This window comes from Mercurialis annua, linkage group LG1-X (assembly GCF_937616625.2).
Source record: "Mercurialis annua linkage group LG1-X, ddMerAnnu1.2, whole genome shotgun sequence".
Taxonomy (NCBI): Eukaryota; Viridiplantae; Streptophyta; class Magnoliopsida; order Malpighiales; family Euphorbiaceae; genus Mercurialis; species Mercurialis annua.
This window is the reverse complement of record NC_065570.1, coordinates 40178017-40196137: the sequence shown is the minus strand read 5'-3', so window position 1 is coordinate 40196137 and position 18121 is coordinate 40178017. Positions and strand designations below refer to the sequence as shown.

Below are 18121 nucleotides of genomic sequence, written 5' to 3'. Positions count from 1 at the left end.
GTCTAGGGCATTGTACCGTGAGACATTAGGATTACGATGATTGAACTGGGATGAAAGTGTTAGGAATACACGACTTCTCACCAGCGATTGGTATAACCTGAGTTAAGGAAAACTCAAGGAAAGCGTAAGGAACGCAATTCAAGGTATAGTTGATGAATATGGATTATATGAGTTTCAGATGATGTCTGAAAGCTGACAGGGTATAGGGAAACCCTAATATTTATTAATTAGACCGTTGGATCGTTTTAGCTTTGGGAAATGGTATTCCTAAGATGGGTACCTAGAAGTTAACCATTCGATCGTCGAACGGGTAACGAGAAAACATGTGCTTCCGAAGGTAACAATGGGAACTTTCATAAACTTTGGTTGTAATATCCTGTACTTTTAAACTATTTGTTTTAAATTATAATTATAATTTTTACATTCCATCAAGCTTTAGGTATTTTATTATTATTATTATTAAATATTTTTATTTAATTTTATTTTAGTCACTCGTTGATTCAGTAGTGATTCGATTCTTTTAGTTGGTATTATTAAAATTTAAAAGAAAAATAAAAACAAAAGAGGAAAAAAGGAAAAAAAACAAAAGAGAAATTGTATATGATATTATTAATGCATGAAAGATCCATGCAATTCACTTTAATCTTTCATCCTTCTCTTTTAAGCATGAAAGTTGGCCCATTCAAGGCTAAAAGCCCATTCCTTTATAAATTAGAAATTTCAATTAATTGTTAGTTGTAGAATCACCTTCTTATTAGCCTTCATCCCTTTCCCTCCCCTTTTAAAACGTTCTGTTACGTTTCTTTATCCCTAACCTACTATTTTCCATCACTTTTAATCAAACCTCAGCCGCCACTCTCCCTTAGCAATCTAGAAACTTCATCAATCATCATTCTTCCATTTGATTCAAGTCTCGGTAAGTAATCGTTCAACTTATTTCTTTGCTTCGATATCGTCAAATACGGTTCTTGATTCCTATCTCCTTGTATTAGATGTAATACGATAGTTCTTTGACGATTCATATCGATTCAGCGATCTCTTCGATCCTTACGTATTGGAATCAATAACGGTACGTTCAATCTCTCGTTTTTACGCCGTTTCGATTCGCCGTGTATTGCAACATTGCTGCTGATTCTTTTTCTGAGTTTGTTGCTGCCATGGTTACGTTTCTTTGTAACATATATTGAGTAGAATTGAGATTGAATTGCTTGAGTTGTGATTACTCCGTCATGTGATGCCGTCGTCGGATTCAATCGTTTCTAGAGTCCTCGTCGTGATGTTGGCTTGCATTTTATTTACTGTGATTGTTTTTTTTCCTGTTTAACATGCTGGTTATTATGTTTTTGATCTTGCTTAGTGTAGAGATTAAAGAGTTTTAGAAGTTTGATTGTTTGGAAAATTGGTTCATGATTACAGTATTATGAGTTTAGTTTTTTTTGTTTTGATTGTTGAGGAATATGGTGAATTGTACATTTAGGTCACCATTTTGTTTGATTTTCTCTTTTGGCCCACGTGAATATGGGGTGCATGGAGGGAATGGTTTTGATTTGAAATTTGTTAATTGGAGAAGATAGCAAATTGGCCATTATAGTCACCTAATGAATTTCTTAAAATCAATTGAATCCTTAGCTATGTTATTAGTTAATAATAACTTTTCTATTGTTTCAATTTTAAATAGACAACTTAAAAGCGATAATTATTTTATAAACTAAATTAATATAATTACTCGGGTAATTATATTTAATTTTGATTTATATGTTATTTTGGTTAATTTACAATTTAGACCCTACAATTTTTAAAAAGCTTATTCAAGTTAAGTTTTACCTATAAGATAATTTTTTTGGATTTTATTTATTCTATAATTTATTAAATTGAAAACGAATAATTAAATTTGATTTCGAAAATAAAATTGGCTAAAATACAGTTTAGCCCCTAAACATTTATAAACTTAAAATGGTTAAGTTTTAGTTGTAACTTGGGTTACTTAGATTTGAAGTTATTAAATTCTATTTTAAAAATAGGATAATTATTTTATCAAGTATTTTAATTTATAAACTCGGGTTTATAAATTTAATAAATTTTTAGACCGGGTTAGACTTTGGTCGCCTAGCAAGTGGGAAAAAGTTTGATAGTTTTTAATAACTCGGCTTACTCACTGATATGGATTTTAACTTGGGTAAATTTAAATTATTTTTACGAATTATTCTAAATATGTTTATATGATGTGAACTCTATAACTTGGGTTATATTTGGAATGCATTTAATATAAGTGTTTATTAAATGTGGCTTGGTATTGTGTTGTGCTAGTCGTTTGTGGTGTCTAGTACTCTTTAGAGTTAGGGTCTATTTTTAATTATGATATTATTATTTTTAGACCCGTCGACTAATCGTACTTCAGAGGCGAATCAGAGTTAGGTGCTTGTCAGGATCACGTGGATTTAGCAAGCAGTGAGTTTATATCTCAATTTACCTCTTTATTAAGCAATTATTATATCTTGTATATATGTATGTATATATATATATGTATGTATGTATGTATATATATATGTATGTATGTATGTATATATATATGTATGTATGTATATATATATATATGTGTATGTATGTGTATGTATATATATGTATGTATGTATGTATGTATGTATGTATGTATGTATATGTATGTATGTATGTATGTATATATATATATATATATATATATATGTATGTATGTATAAGCAGCTTTTGAAGTGTTTTTCGGCATTGTGGATTTGATTTGGAACGTGCTACTCGATGGGCATCATCGGTACTGCGTGCGCACCGGTAATGATTATGGTATTGAGGTAGGTTTGAGATACGTCTCACCTTAGTGAGGGCAACGGTGGAAGATACGTCTCATGGGCTCACTATTTATTAAGTGATAGTCGGGGATCGGTTATTGAGATACGTCTCACCGACACGACAATGGATTTAGAACTGTGGTTTAGGGTTTCACTGATAATCCATAATGAAAATGTTTTATTAAACGTTTTTAAAGGTTTTTTAACTTAATAAATGTAAATAGTTATATAAACTCTACTCAGTAAATCTGACCCCGTTGTTTTCCCAAATTTTCTAGGTTTATGATTTGAGAATTGGTCGATCTCCGTTTCTTCATTCTCGAAGGTTCTTTATTTTTATCTTCAGAATAAAAGAGTGGAACTGTTTTAAACTCTTAGACCGCAGTAGTAGTATCAGATTATTTATGTCTTAGTGGTTTACCTTTTAAAATATTGTTGTTGGATTGGTCCGACTATTATTTTATCAGCTTTGGCATGATTACATCGTTTATGATATTTTATATATTTCCATGATGTTGGAGATTATTTGAGATAAGCGTACTTTAAATATATGTTGTTTATATGTACTGCTAGACTAGGCTGAAGTCTCGGTTGCCCCCTAACATGTGGTTTTCTGCAGGTACATTGTTTTAACTGTTTAAGTTGGTTATCCGCAAGTCTTGCTACGGGTTTTGGTACAACCATACCCATACCCTAGCGCCGGTCACGATTCATGAAAAATGGGTCGTGATAAACTTGGTATCAGAGCTTTGGTTTCAAACCAAGGCCTTTTAAATGTTAAGTGTTTAATTGTTTTGGCATGTTAAGTGGTTAACTTGTCCTAGGAACTACTGCGGAATTAGGATTCGAGTCTTGTCTTTGAAACGTCATCTTTTGTTTTCAAAACTTTCTGCCTACTCCTATAGGAATGTCGTGAGTTAATTATGTATGTTAATTGATGTATTGTTTTGATATATTGTTATTTTCACTTGGGTATCGTTGTTGATTTCTCGGGAAATCTTAATTAGTGCTTGTTTTGTTTCATGCTTGGGCATGAAATTTGCTGTGTTATTTAAAATTGTTCTTGTTTCATTCTTAGAAATGAATACTCGTACTCGCGCTACGGCTCAGCAAAATGCTGAGGCTGATGATGCAATCTCTATGGAGGTGGAGTAGAATGAACCAGAGGTTCAAGCTGGTAGAGGACTAGCAGGTAGAGGCGCAGCTGGTCGGGGTCGAGATGGTCGAGATCGAGGTGGCCGAGGTCAAGCTGGCCGAGGTCAAGCTGGCAGAGGTAGAGGCAGAGGCGTAGGAAGCGGTGCTGCAGGGGGTGCTCAAGCACCAGGTGTGGCACAACCTGGGTTGGACGATTTTGACTTCAACACGTTTTTGGTTGGAGTTGCTGCTTTACAACTCAACCAGGTTCAGCTGCAAGCGGGTCAGGTAGCTATGCAGGATCAGTATGCGGTTTTGGGTCAGATAGTTCAGCAGCAGCAACCACGGGATGGTGGTGCAACAGTTGGTGGTGTCGGAACCACTGACAGGGATTTGGTTTTGGCATACATGAGGCTGAAGCCAACTGAGTTTGACGGTTCCGGAGACGCACTGGATTTTATCGAGGAGGTTGAGCAGAATGCTCGGCGACTACAGGCTACTGAGCGTCAGACCGTCGTTCTAGTCGAGATGTCTATGAAGGGTTCAGCTGGGGACTGGTTTCGTAGATCTGTTCATGCTGACATGGCTACCATCTCTTGGGCTCAATTTGTGGAGAGGTTCAGAGCTTTCTTCTTGCCGTTTTCAGTGACAGAGGGTCACAGAGACAGGTTGATGACACTTTCTAGAGATGACAGGTCAGTATCCAAGTACACGACGGAGTTTGTGAGGTTGGGTCGGTTCGCTCCGGACTTGTTGGCAGATCCGTAAAGAGTGAACGACAGATACGTAAAGGGTTTAGGGCGGGATTTTATGAGTTTGCTGACTGAGACACGCAGAGACTTTACAGACGTAGTGGACAGTGCGCGGCGTATGGAGAGTTCGTTATTAAAGTTTGGGGAGATTTCTGGTTCTTATCAGACTAAGAAGTCTTTTGGTCCTGGAAAGCAGAGTGGTGGTGGTGGTAACTACCAATCGACACCTTCTCAGTACAAGAACAAAAAGAGGGGTGTCAACAAGAGTTATCAGCCTTACACCTATAGTTCCGGCAACAGCAGTAGCAGCCGCAGTTTTCGGCGTGGTAACAGTGGAGGTGCTAGTTTTCCTTTCTGCCAGAATTGCAGACGTCGACATCCAGGCGAGTATCGTTTAGCACTAGGGGGTTGTTTTACATGTGGCCTGCCGGGTCACTTTGCGAGAGAGTGTCAGGCATCTGGGCAGCAGATGTCGGCAGCTATCGTTGCTCAGCCATCCTATCAGAGTCAGAGACCAGCGTTCTCTACACCGGCAGGGTTTTCTTAACCCGCCCCTTCTGTTGGTGGCCAGCGGGGCCGAGGTTCTGGAAGGCGCGGTTTTGGAGGCCGTGGCAACGGAGGTAGAGGTTCTAGCAGCTATGGTATTGGACAGAGTTCTCAGCAGCAGAGTCAGGGTCAGGCCAGAGTTTTCGCCTTGACTCCTTAGTATGCTCACACATCTAACGCAGTGGTCCAAGGTACTATTCAGATTGCTTTTGTAGATGCCTTAGTTTTATTTGATGCGGGTGCAACCCATTCTTTTGTGTCTACGTGTTTTGCTGCTAAGTTGGGTGTAACACCAACTGTTTTGAACGAACCTTTATCTGTTTCTACTCCTTTGTCTAACTGTGTGGTGGTGAATGTTGTGTGTCGATCGTGTTCTGTGGTTATCCATGGAAGAGACTTGTGTGCTGATTTAGTTGTTTTGGATGTACTTTCATTTGATGTGATTTTGGGGATGGATTGACTGGCCCGCCATTATGCTTCGATCGACTGTCGAGGGAAGTTGGTTGAGTTTCGGATTCCAGGTGATCTACCCTTTTCTTTTCAAGGGGAGAATGCGGAGACGCCTAAGAATCTGATTTCTGCAATCAAGGCAAAGCGAATGATGAGTAAGGGTTGTCAAGCTTTCTTAGCTGTGGTTCGAGATATGGATGCTGAGGTGGGAAGTATGAACACTGTCCCTATAGTGAATGAGTTCAGTGACGTTTTTCCAGAGGAGTTGCCTGGATTAGCACCTGATCGGGATATCGAGTTTTGCATTGACGTTGTTCCTGGAACTGGTCATATTTTGATACCGCCGTATTGGATGGCTCCAGCTGAGCTGAAGGAGTTAATGGAGCAGTTACAAGAACTTTTGGACAGTGGCTTCATCAGACCGAGTACTTCTCCGTGGGGTGCTCTAGTTCTGTTTGTTAAGAAGAAGGATGGTTCCTTTCGGCTTTGTATCCACTACAGGCAGTTGAATAAGGCTACCATCAAGAACAGATATCCCCTTCCTCGCATCGACGACTTGTTTGATCAGTTACAGGGTGCGAAGTGATTTTCCAAGATTGACTTGAGATCCGGGTATCATCAACTTCGGATTCGGGACGTCGATGTGCCTAAGACTGCTTTCAGAACGCGTTATGGGCATTTCGAGTTTTTGGTCATGTCGTTTGGATTGACAACCGCACCAGCAGCGATTATGGACATGATGAATCGGTTTTCAAGCCGTTTTTGGATCACTTTGTTATCGTCTTCATTGATGACATCCTGATTTATTCTCGGAGTGAGGAGGAGCATGCTTATCACTTGAGGACTATACTACAGACATTGGGAGAGCATCAGTTGTATGATAAGTTCTCAAAGTGCGAGTTTTGGCTTGAACAAGTTACCTTCTTAGGACACGTGGTGTCGAAGGATGGGATTAAGGTTGATCCGAAGAAGATTGAGGCGGTTATGGATTGGCAGAGGTCGAGGTCAGTTACCGAGATCAGGAGTTTTCTTGGGTTAGCTGGCTACTACCGTCGGTTCGTGCAGGATTTCTCTCGAATATCTGCACCTTTCACTTAGCTAACACAGAAGGGTTTTAAGTTTGAGTGGACCGACAAATGTGAGACAAGTTTCGAGAAGCTGAAGGAGATTCTAACTACAGCTCCTGTTTTGGCGTTGCCTTCTGGCATTGAGGGTTTTACTGTGTATTGCGATGCTTCTCGGATTGGCTTAGGTTGCATGTTGATGCAACATGGACAGGTGATCGCCTATGCTTCTCATCAGCTGAAGAAGCATGAGGTGAATTACCCTACTCATGACTTGGAGTTAGCGGCTGTGGTTTTTGCTCTGAAGATCTGGAGGCACTACTTGTACGGTGCGACTTGCGAGATCTTCACTGATCACAAGAGTTTGAAGTACATCTTTGATCAGCGAGAGTTGAATCTGAGATAGAGGAGGTGGCTACAGTTGCTGAAAGACTACGATTGTACTATTCAGTACCATCCTGGTAAGGCTAATGTGGTAGCCGGCGCGTTGAGTCGCAAGTCTTTGGGCAGTTTGGCCCATATTTCTGAGGTTGGACGTAGACCCATGGTTCAAGAGTGGCATGGTTTGATAGCTTCGGGCTACGGTTTTCAGGTTTCTCAGAATGGTAGTTTGTTGGCACAGCTGCAGGTGCAACAAGTTTTGATTGATAGGATTAAAGCTTTACAAGCTGAGGATCCACAATTGAAACGGATTATGGATGAGATCCATCTGGATGGTAATTCCGAGTTTGTTTTTGTTGACGGAGTTCTCAGGTTTGGTTCTAGACTGTGCGTTCCAGATTCAGATGGTTTGAGAGACCAGATTCTGGACGAAGCGCATAGGTCAGCTTATAGTGTTCATCCGGGATCTACCAAGATGTACCATGACCTCAAGGGTACGTATTGGTGGAGCGGAATGAAGAAAGATGTTGCAGAGTACGTTTCAAAGTGTTTGACTTGCCAGCAGGTGAAGCTGGAACATCAGAGACCTTTTGGCTATCTACAGCCACTACCTATTCCAGAGTGGAAGTGGGAGCGGATTGCCATGGACTTTTTTGTTGTCTTACCACGTACTCGACAGGGGTACGATTCAATCTAGGTGATAGTTGACCGTATGACTAAGTCAGCTCATTTCCTTCCGATCAAAGTTTCGTATCCTGCTTCAAAGTTGGCTCAGTTGTACATCGACAGGATTGTTAGTTTGCATGGTGTACCAGTTTCGATTGTTTCTAACAGAGGTTATGTTTTCACTTCGAGGTTCTGGAAAGCGTTACAGGAGTCTTTGGGTTCTCGTTTGGACTTCAGTACAACTTTTCATCCTCAGACTGACGGTCAGTCTGAGAGGACTATTCAGACATTGTAGGATATGTTCAGGATGTGCATTCTTGATTTTCAGGGTAGCTGGGATACTCATTTGCCGTTGATTGAGTTTTTCTACAACAACAGTTATCATGTGAGCATTGAGATGGCACCTTATGAGGCTTTGTACGGACGCAAGTGTCGATCTCTTATCTACTGGGAAGAGGTCGGCGAGCGGAAGTTGTTTGGTGCTGAGATTATCCAGGTTACCTCAGAGAAGGTACCGTTGATAAAACGGAGGTTGTAGACAGCTTTTAGTCGGCATAAGAGTTATGCAGATCCGAAGAGGAAAGACATCGAGTTTCAGGTGGGAGACTTTGTGTTTCTTCGGATTTCGCCTATGAAAGGCGTGGTTCGTTTTGGTGTCAAGGGAAAGTTGGCACAGAGGTACATTGGTCCCTATGAGATTTCAGAGAAGATTGGAGCTGTGGCATATCGTCTGGTTCTGCCGCCAGACATATCTTTAGTGCATCCTATATTTCATGTTTCTATGCTGAGGAAGTGCATCTCAGATCCTTCACAAGTGATTGTTCCTCAGAGCGTTGAGATTGACCAGGAGCTGTCCTATGAGGAACAACCAGTAGAGATTGTCGATACGCAAGTGTGTAAGTTACGGAACAAGGAGATTCCGATGGTTAAAGTTCTATGGCGAAATCATTTTGTTGACTAGTGCACTTGGGAGACGGAGTCCGATATGCGGAAACGTTATCCTTTCCTGTTTCCTTGAGGTACGTGTATCGTTGCTTACATGTTTTAGTTGTTTGTTTGTGTACTTGTTGTGTTGTTAAGTTTTGTTTATTTTCATTTTGAATTCGAGGGCGAATTTTTTTATAAGTTGGGGAGAATGTAATATCCCGTACTTTTAAACTATTTTTTTTAAATTATAATTATAATTTTTACATTCCGTCAAGCTTTAGGTATTTTATTATTATTATTATTAAATATTTTTATTTAATTTTATTTTGATCGCTCGTTGATTCAGTCGTGGTTCGATTCTTTTAGTTGGTATTATTAAAATTTAAAAGAAAAATAAAAACAAAAGAGGAAAAAAGGAAAAAAAACAAAAGAGAAATTGTATAAGATATTCGTAATGCATGAAAGATCCATGCAATTCACGTTAATCTTTCATCCTTCTCTTTTAAGCATGAAAATTGACCCATTCAAGGCCAAAAGCCCATTCCTTTATAAATTAGAAATTCCAATTAATTGTAAGTTGCAGAATCACCTTCTTATTAGCCTTCATCCCTTTCCCTCCCCTATTAAACCGTTCTGTTACGTTTCTTTATCCCTAACCTAATATTTTCCATCACTTTTAATCAAACCTCAGTCGCCACTCTCCCTTAGCAATCCAGAAACTTCATCAACCGCCATTCTTCTATTTGATTTAAGTCTCAGTAAGTAATCGTTCAACTTATTTATTTGTTTCGATATCGTCAAATACGATTCTTGATTCCTATCTCCTTGTATTAGTTGTAATCCGATTGTTCTTTGACGATTCATATCGATTCAGCGATCTCTTCGATCCTTACGTATTGGAATCAATAACGGTACGTTCAATCTCTTCGTTTTTATGCCGTTTCGATTCGCCGTGTATTGCAACATTGCTGCGGATTCTTTTTCTGGCTTTGTTGCTGCCATGGTTACGTTTCTTTGTAACATATATTGAGTAGAATTGAGACTGAATTGCTTGAGTTGTGATTACTCCGTCATGTGAAGCCGTCGTCGGATTCAATCGTTTCTAGAGTCCTCGTCGTGATGTTGGCTTGCATTTTATTTACTGTGATTGTTTTTTTTTCATGTTTTACATGATGGTTATTATGTTTTTCATCTTGCTTAGTGTAGAGATTAAAGAGTTTTGGAAGTTTGATTGTTTGGAAAATTGGTTCATGATTACAGTATTAGGAGTTTAGTTTTTTTGTTTTGATTGTTGAGGAAGATGGTGAATTGTACATTTAGGTCACCATTTTGTTTGATTTTCTCCTTTGGCCCACGTGAATATGGGGTGCATGGAGTGAATGGTTTTGATTTGAAATTTGTTAATTGGAGAAGATGGCAAATTGGCCATTATAGTCACCTAATGAATTTCTTAAAATCAATTGAATCCTTAGCTATGTTATTAGTTAATAATAACTTTTTTATTGTTTCAATTTTAAATAGACAACTTGAAAACGATAATTATTTTATAAACTAAATTAATATAATTATTCGGGTAATTATATTTAATTTTGATTTATATGTTATTTTGGTTAATTTACAATTTAGCCCCTAAAGTTTTTAAAAAGCTTATTCAAGTTAAGTTTTACCCATAGGATAATTTTTTTGGATTTTGTTTATTCAATAATTTAGTAAATTGAAAAGAATAATTAAATTTGATTTCGAAAATCAAATTGGCTAAAATACAGTTTAGCCCCTAAACTTTCATAAACTTAAAATGGTTAAGCTTTAGTTGTAACTTGGGTTACTTAAATTTGAAGTTATTAAATTCTATTTTAAAAATAGGATAATTATTTCATCAAGTATTTTAATTTATAAACTCGGGTTTATAAATTTAATAAATTTTTGGACCGAGTTAGACTTTGGTCGCCCAGGAAGTGGGAAGAAACTTGGTAGTTTTTAATAACTCGGCTGACTCACTGATACGGATTTTAACTTGGGTAAATTTAAATTATTTTTACGAATTATTCTACATATGTTTATATGATGTGAACTCTATAACTTGGGTTATATTTGGAATGCATTTAATATAAGTGTTTATTAAATGTGGCTTGGTATTATGTTGTGCTAGTCGTATGTGGTGTCTAGTACTCTTTAGAGTTAGGGTCTATTTTTAATTATGATTTTATTATTTTTGGACCCATCGACTGTTAGTACTTCAGAGGCGAACCAGAGTTAGGTGCTTGTCAGGATCACGTGGATTTAGCAAGCAGTGAGTTTATATATCTATTTACAATTTAGCCCATAATGAAAATGTTTTATTAAACGTTTTTAAAGGTTTTTTAACTTAATAAACGTAAATGGTTAAATAAACTCTACTCAGTAAATCTGACCCCGTTGTTTTCCCAAATTTTCCAGGTTTATGATTTGAGCATTGGTCGATCTTCGTTTCTTCATTCTCGGAGGTTCTTTATTTTGTCTTCAGAATAAAAGAGTCGAACTGTTTTAAACTCATAGACCGCAGTAGTAGTATCAGATTATTTATTTTTTAGTAGTTTACCTTTTAAAATATTGTTGTTGGATTGGTCCGACTATTATTTTATCAGCTTTGGCATGATTGCATCGTTTATGATATTTTATATATTGCCATGCTGTTGGAGATTATTTGAGATAAGCGTACTTTAAATATATGTTATTTATATGTACTACTAGACTAGGCTGAAGTCTCGGTTGCCCCCGAGCATGTTGTTTTCTGCAGGTACATTGTTTTAACTGTTTAAGTTGGTTATCCGCAAGGCTTGCTACGGATTTTTGTACAACCATACCCATACCCTAGCGCCGGTCACGATTCATGAAAAATGGGTCGTGACATTAGTAGTAAGCCAAAATTGCAAGTGATGAATATATGAAGGATATAGTTTAATTAATCTAGGACTATCAATGTAAGCTCCATATATAGGTATATGAAAGTGAAAAATGTTGTGAAACAGCTATTTCAAACATTTGAAAGAAATTCTGACGACCGGGCCAAGTAAATGTAATGTTTTGGCTAGCAGGTGCGGAATATACATGTAGAATACATGTTATTAAAAGTCGAGCCAGAAAAGTGTAAAGTACGGCCAACGAAAAGTTGAAAATGAGAAAGAAATATTTTATTTTTATTTTTATATGAAATGTTTTGAAAATGGAGTAAGAAATTGATAGTCAGTTAATTAAAGATAGTAGCTGCTATAAAGCCCATGGATAATCATATAATAAGAGTAAGTCACCTCGTGAGTAAGAGGTGCAACGATGATCGTAGATAACGACATCAAAGTATAAGATTGGAAACATCGATACCAAGATGTATGATCGACGTAAATGATGGGCATGATGATGTGAACTCGCAGTATGCGAACACATAGGCCCTAAGAAGGATATAAGTATAGGTCGACGACGCTTAGAACAGCGGACAACAATCGATGAGGCTAGTAAGCCATAAGATATCAAAGGATGTAATGGAATAGAGGGGAGAGATTAAACAAAGGGGTTGAGCTACAACACGAAGGTGTTGTTATAAAGGTGGAAATGCGAAGTGATTAGGAAGGATACCTAAAAGAAGTAAGATCTTGAAGTAAGACACCTATAGAAAGGCATTAAAGCATAAGGAAGTATAAGAGCTAAAGATGGACGAAAGTATGCAATGAGATCGACTAAGATAGTCGATATAGTGGAGATCTAAACGACCTAAGTTTATGGAACAACACTCGATAAAGGAAATCGATGAAATGAAACGAGAGCGTTACTTGGAAAGTAATTAGAGGAATCAACTTCTGTGTATTCATAAGACACATAAAAGTGAGGAAGATAGAGTTGACACGAGTATAAGTCCAACTTAATAATGAATAGAATGTCAGTAAGGATGTGATAAATGGATGTACGCACTACTAAGAGTGCGATCCGTCAGCAAGATTGGGAGGAACAACCTTTGACCTTACATTAAGAATTATATCGGAAGATATTGGAATAAAAAATATGGAACGATCGAGAAATGTAACGGGACAAGGATAAAGATATTATTGGACACTGGTAAAGGATACTACCAGTCCAATGCAAGATAGTTGGAATTAAAGGATTAAGGACTAAGGTATATCGTGGAAAAGGACTTGATACACATCGAGCAATTCCAAGAAGGCATTCAACTTCATGAGATTCAAGAAGTCATGAAGTATGTGATGAGTAGTCAAGGAAAAAATAAAACAGAACGCTCCTAACTACCCTAAGATAAGGGTAAGGCTATTAGGCAAAGAGTTGTATAGATCTTAACTGTAAAGATAACAATTACAAAATGAATAATCAGAGTGTCGCAGTGGAAGCAAAAAAGGAAAAAGACAACCACATATGTGATTTGATACAAGGAAGAGGAGAAACTTCAAGGTAAATGACGTCATGCATCAGTAAATTCGAAAGTCCATAGAAAACAAAGGATTAAAGAACATGAGAATAAGAAAGTATGTGTTAAGTAATAACACATCATGGGATAAGAATCTAAGGCAGGATGAGCCACGAGATAAGGTGAAGAATTAACCTTATACTCGATAAGATGGAATAAGTACAAATGAGTACTTAGAGAGATTAAGGAAATGTTGAAAGTGGTTCGACTTTAAACGGAAGTAGTAGACGAAGTAGTAGACAAGAGATTGGTCGTCAAACAATCTGAATGCTTAGTTCATAGACTCAAACAATGTCTGTACAAGCGGCTAACGACAGCCCTAGGAAGTGACTTCTGGGTCAATTGTTGACACCTTCAGGTATCAATCTCGATCCGAAGATCAAACAAAAGTGATAAAAGATATGTGAACTATACGAATACCAATTTCGTATAGTGCAAAAACGCCTTTGAATAAGTGCTTTGGATAGCCGAAGTGAGCGGGATAGACATCTTTTGGACCAAGTTTATTAAAAATTGAAAAGTATAAGTTAAGTTTATGCCTAAAGATAGTAAGCATAAATCAAAGTTGGTATCAAGGATCATATTACTTATAAAACTAAGGGACAAATGATAGATAAAGATTAGCAAGTACGAACGATAAAAAAGAAAAAGAATACGAGCCTGTTAAGCCCAGAAGTTAGTAACCGAAGGGATTAAAAATCCCAACGCGAACAGATCTTGTCCTATTGTCACGAGAATCGTGTACGGACCAGCTAAGCGCGAACTAGGAAAGTGCACAAAGATATTGGTCGTCTCTGTTACAACAAACATTGGACATCAATATACGAGTAAGTATTATATGAAGGAACGTACGAAAGACTAACAGTCACTACAAGAAATTCCCTTTGTTGTGACATAAAAATATTTGACAAACTAAATTTTGTCATAATAAACAGATTAATTGTGACAAAAAAATATTTTGTCAAAATTAGAGTAAAATTAAATGATATTATGATAAATTAATATTATGTCAAATATTTTTATCACTATTAACACTAATTATATTTTTTATGAGAAAGTTTTTTGCCAAAAAAATATTTTATCACTGTATATTAAAAATATAGTTATGATGATGAAATAAATTTTATCATAATATCTATGTTTGTTGTGACAAAGTTTCTGTTGCCAAAATTAGAGTAAAATTAAATGATATTATGATAAATTAATATTTTGTCAAATATTTTTGCCACTATAAAAAGTAATTATGTATTTTCTGACAAAGTATTTTGCCAAAAAAATATTTATCACTTTATATTAAAAATATAATTACGATTATGAAATAAATTTTATCATAACATTTATAAGATCGTGACAAATTGTTTTTGCAGCAATTTTAGTAAATTAAATAATGTTATGATAAATTAATATTTTGTGTGACAAAATATTTTTCCAAAAAGTATATTTTGTCACTGTATATTAAAATTATAGTTATGATGATAAAATAAATTTTATCAAAATGTTTAAAAATATTAAAACAAATTTTGTTTTGCAGCAATTAAGTAAAATTAAATGATATTATGATAAATTAATATTTTGTCAAATATTTTTATCACTACAAAAAAAATTAATTTATTATGACAAAGTCTTTTGCCAAAACAATTGTCACGACCCAAATTTATGAGTCGCGACCGGCGCTAGGGAATGGGAGTGGTAGCTCCGAAACCCGTAGCAAGCCTAAAATCCTGTGTAAATTTTTCGCAAATCGAATCATTTTTCATATATCAAAATACATGTGACCCCATTTTACAAAAATATCAGAGTTAAAATGCGCTATATAAATACATAGACAAAGACATCTAGACTACTGCGGACCGCTAGAATGAAAACCTTCTTTAACTTCTTGTGCAAATGACTTCCGAGAATTTAAAACTTCGGAAGCTTGACTCTCCAAATCATATCATACTATTCCTGAAAAATGGGAGGAGCAACGGGGTCAGTATAAAACTGAGTGAGTTCACCAAATTACACGCAATATCACATAAAGGGTTAAAACCATTGAAAACCCATTTTACATATAGAAAATACTCCTTTGAAATCATATTTCATACCCTCTCTACTTTCCTTCATAACTTTTTGTTTATTTCATAAACTTATAGTTTATACGTATTTGGCATCTTCGATTTCTTATTATGGTGTTGATATTTTTCTTTCTCGTTTTGTTGCATTAATTTTCGACAGAATCTTAAATCTTAGTTTATATCATCATGATTCTAAGTCGAATTAAATCATTGGCAAGTCTCTTGTGACTTGATCCTTATGGTTGGGTCCCGAGATAGTTCAACCGAGTTACCTTCAACCATATGGTACAGTCCCGAGATAATTCAACCGAGTTACTTGTACCATTTCTCAATCCCAAACGATCGATAGGAGTCCCGAGATAATTCAACCGAGTTACTCCTTAGACACGGGTCCCGAGATAGTTCAACCGAGTTACCTTCGTGTCTACATTCGGACTCTGCACCCTGCAGGTCTTTTGAACTTAATTGTCGATTCATATGATTCCTATTGACATTTAATAGGATTGTTTGTTCACATTGTGTCTCGATCTTGTTTCGTATTGATTCCCGATGTATCATACTTACTTTTTATTTCGTATGAGTTCCGAGGATTATCATCGAGAATGGATGAGATACAGGTCCCGGGATAATTCTACCGAGTTCAACCTTGTATCTCAGTTCTTATTATTGGGTGTACCATAGTACAATTCTCATTTTACGTTTACTAGTTGATTTTGTATTTTTCGTTATGTTATATTGATCCTTTATGGACCATGGCATGCACATTACAACTACAAGCATACATCTATAACACACCCACGTATGGGTATTTATTATGTTTGATAGTACATATCGGAATGTGCTATATTTCCTTATTCATATTTGATTCGATTTATGTCATTTTACTTTACCCATCCCCGGTGCCTTAACATTTATGTTATTATCAAAATAACACATTACGATAAAACATCATTTCCAAAGCATACATACGTATACATTTTAAAAACAAACATTTCAAATATATAAATATTCATATAGCTTTTCGTATTAAAATACGTAGCTTTATGAATATTAGCGAGTAATTTAAAGTGTACTCACCACTTGCTATCCATTTACTCTAATCAAGCAAAGCGTTAATCTCGATTCAAGAACTTTGAACTCCGTCGATAGTCGCCTCGTCGAATCTACGCAATTACGATAATAGCGCAATAAATAACAATTCTCATCTCCAATTTTCTATTTAAAGGCTGTTTTGTAGCTCACTTTGGCTATCAAAAACGCTTATCTAAAATAATCCGACCTCTAAACAAAAGTGACATTCTTATAGTTTAGAACGTCGCCTACAACTTTTGTTTAGGTCTCGGACCATGAAATGCACCCGAAGGTGTCGAAAACAAGCTTCGAAGTTAAAACCTCAAGCTGTCCAGAATAACAGTTCAGACTGCACACAAAAATGTTTTGCCTCAGATGACCATCTTAGAGGCAGAATTAGAGAAATATTAAAACTAGACAATTGTAGTTAACATCCCAAAGTTTCCGTACCAGCAAACGGAACTTAGTTTGGAATCATACAGCCCGAGATATTGCCTTTGCAATATCGCTGTTTGCAAGACGTTTTATGCAAAACGTCAATTCAATTCGGAACTTAATACACAACAAGACTAACCTATTGATACCGAATTATAACCTCAACATAATTCAGACACCTCGATCAAGCCATCTCTTAACAAATTATTCAATTCATTTCAAACCATTTTTCTACTTGTCTATGCAAATATACGTATCGGCATAACCATCGTTGTGCATAGCACGGCTGCCTACACCGACTACAGCCAAAGATTTATTCAATTAACCTATCAAATGGCCACATTTTTCTCTGAAAATTTTATGGCACTTATATAACATATATTTCTAAGTGCATACCAAAATTTAGGCCAAACTAATGTGTTTAAGGTCCTCAAATAATTAACTTACAGCAGCAGCCTTACACAATTTACAAACAGAGCACTAGGTGCTATTTAATTTTTATCTCAATATCCAAATTATGAAAAATTCTGAAATTTTTCATACACCAACTTAACCCATATACTCAGAACATATAAAAATTCCAGCTCAAACAAACATTTTTAAGTATTTCGAAAAATTCTAGTTGTAGACAGCATCAATTCAACACCAAACCAGAAAATCCAACTTTAAACTTAACCAAAACTCCACTCAATTCAATCAATTCATTACCAAAAATCTAAAATTATGAATTTATACCTTTGTTTGATGGTATAACCCTTTGACTGAATGAATTCCTCCATGAACAACCATCAAAATTCCATAATCATAGCTCCTAATCATCATACATAACCAAACAACCATTTTCATCAAACTTTAACAAAAACCGAAATATTAAACCTGAAACCCTAACTATAATTTGAGTTTATTACCTCAAATTGAAGCCATAGATCTGTAGATAATCATTTTCTCGTTCCGTGGCCGCAAGAATCATCCAATTTGGACGAGAAACGAGTTCCGTAGCTCGTTTTGAAATCAAACACTCCATTTTCACTTCTCCATAGCTTTTCTCTCTTATCTCTTCTTTTTATTTCTTTTTGAATCATGAAGGAAAATCTGAGAATATATCTCATTCCCTTAGTAAGTAAGTTGTTGATTAAAGTCCAATTAGGTCCTTTAAATTGCCACCTCCTCACTACTTAATCCTTAACTTTTCTTTCGTCCGATTTACTCCATTAATCCTTTAATCATTCGATTCTCGATAAATTCCATATTATTTATTTCTCAAATAAATAACATTAGTCTCACATCTTATAATATCACTTTATAATAATTTACTTTGGTAATTTTAGCCAAAAACGCTCAAATTTCCATTTTGAGCTAACTTGCACTT

At 36.2% G+C, this 18121-nt stretch overlaps 1 long non-coding RNA gene across 2 annotated transcripts; it reads right to left on the bottom strand.

The window, feature by feature from the left end:
• Positions 1-14919: 14919 nt before the first annotated feature.
• LOC126666288 (uncharacterized) lies at positions 14920-17918 on the bottom strand. 2 transcript variants are annotated; one of them, XR_007637849.2, is made up of 4 exons: positions 17661-17918; positions 17488-17563; positions 16324-16409; positions 14920-15136 (listed from the first exon to the last, which is right to left on the bottom strand). It is a non-coding gene; the product is annotated as an uncharacterized LOC126666288 (long non-coding RNA). The 2 variants fall into 2 exon arrangements; XR_007637850.2 differs by lacking the exon at positions 16324-16409 and having other exon boundaries at positions 17661-17908.
• Between the last annotated feature and the right edge of the window lie 203 nt (positions 17919-18121).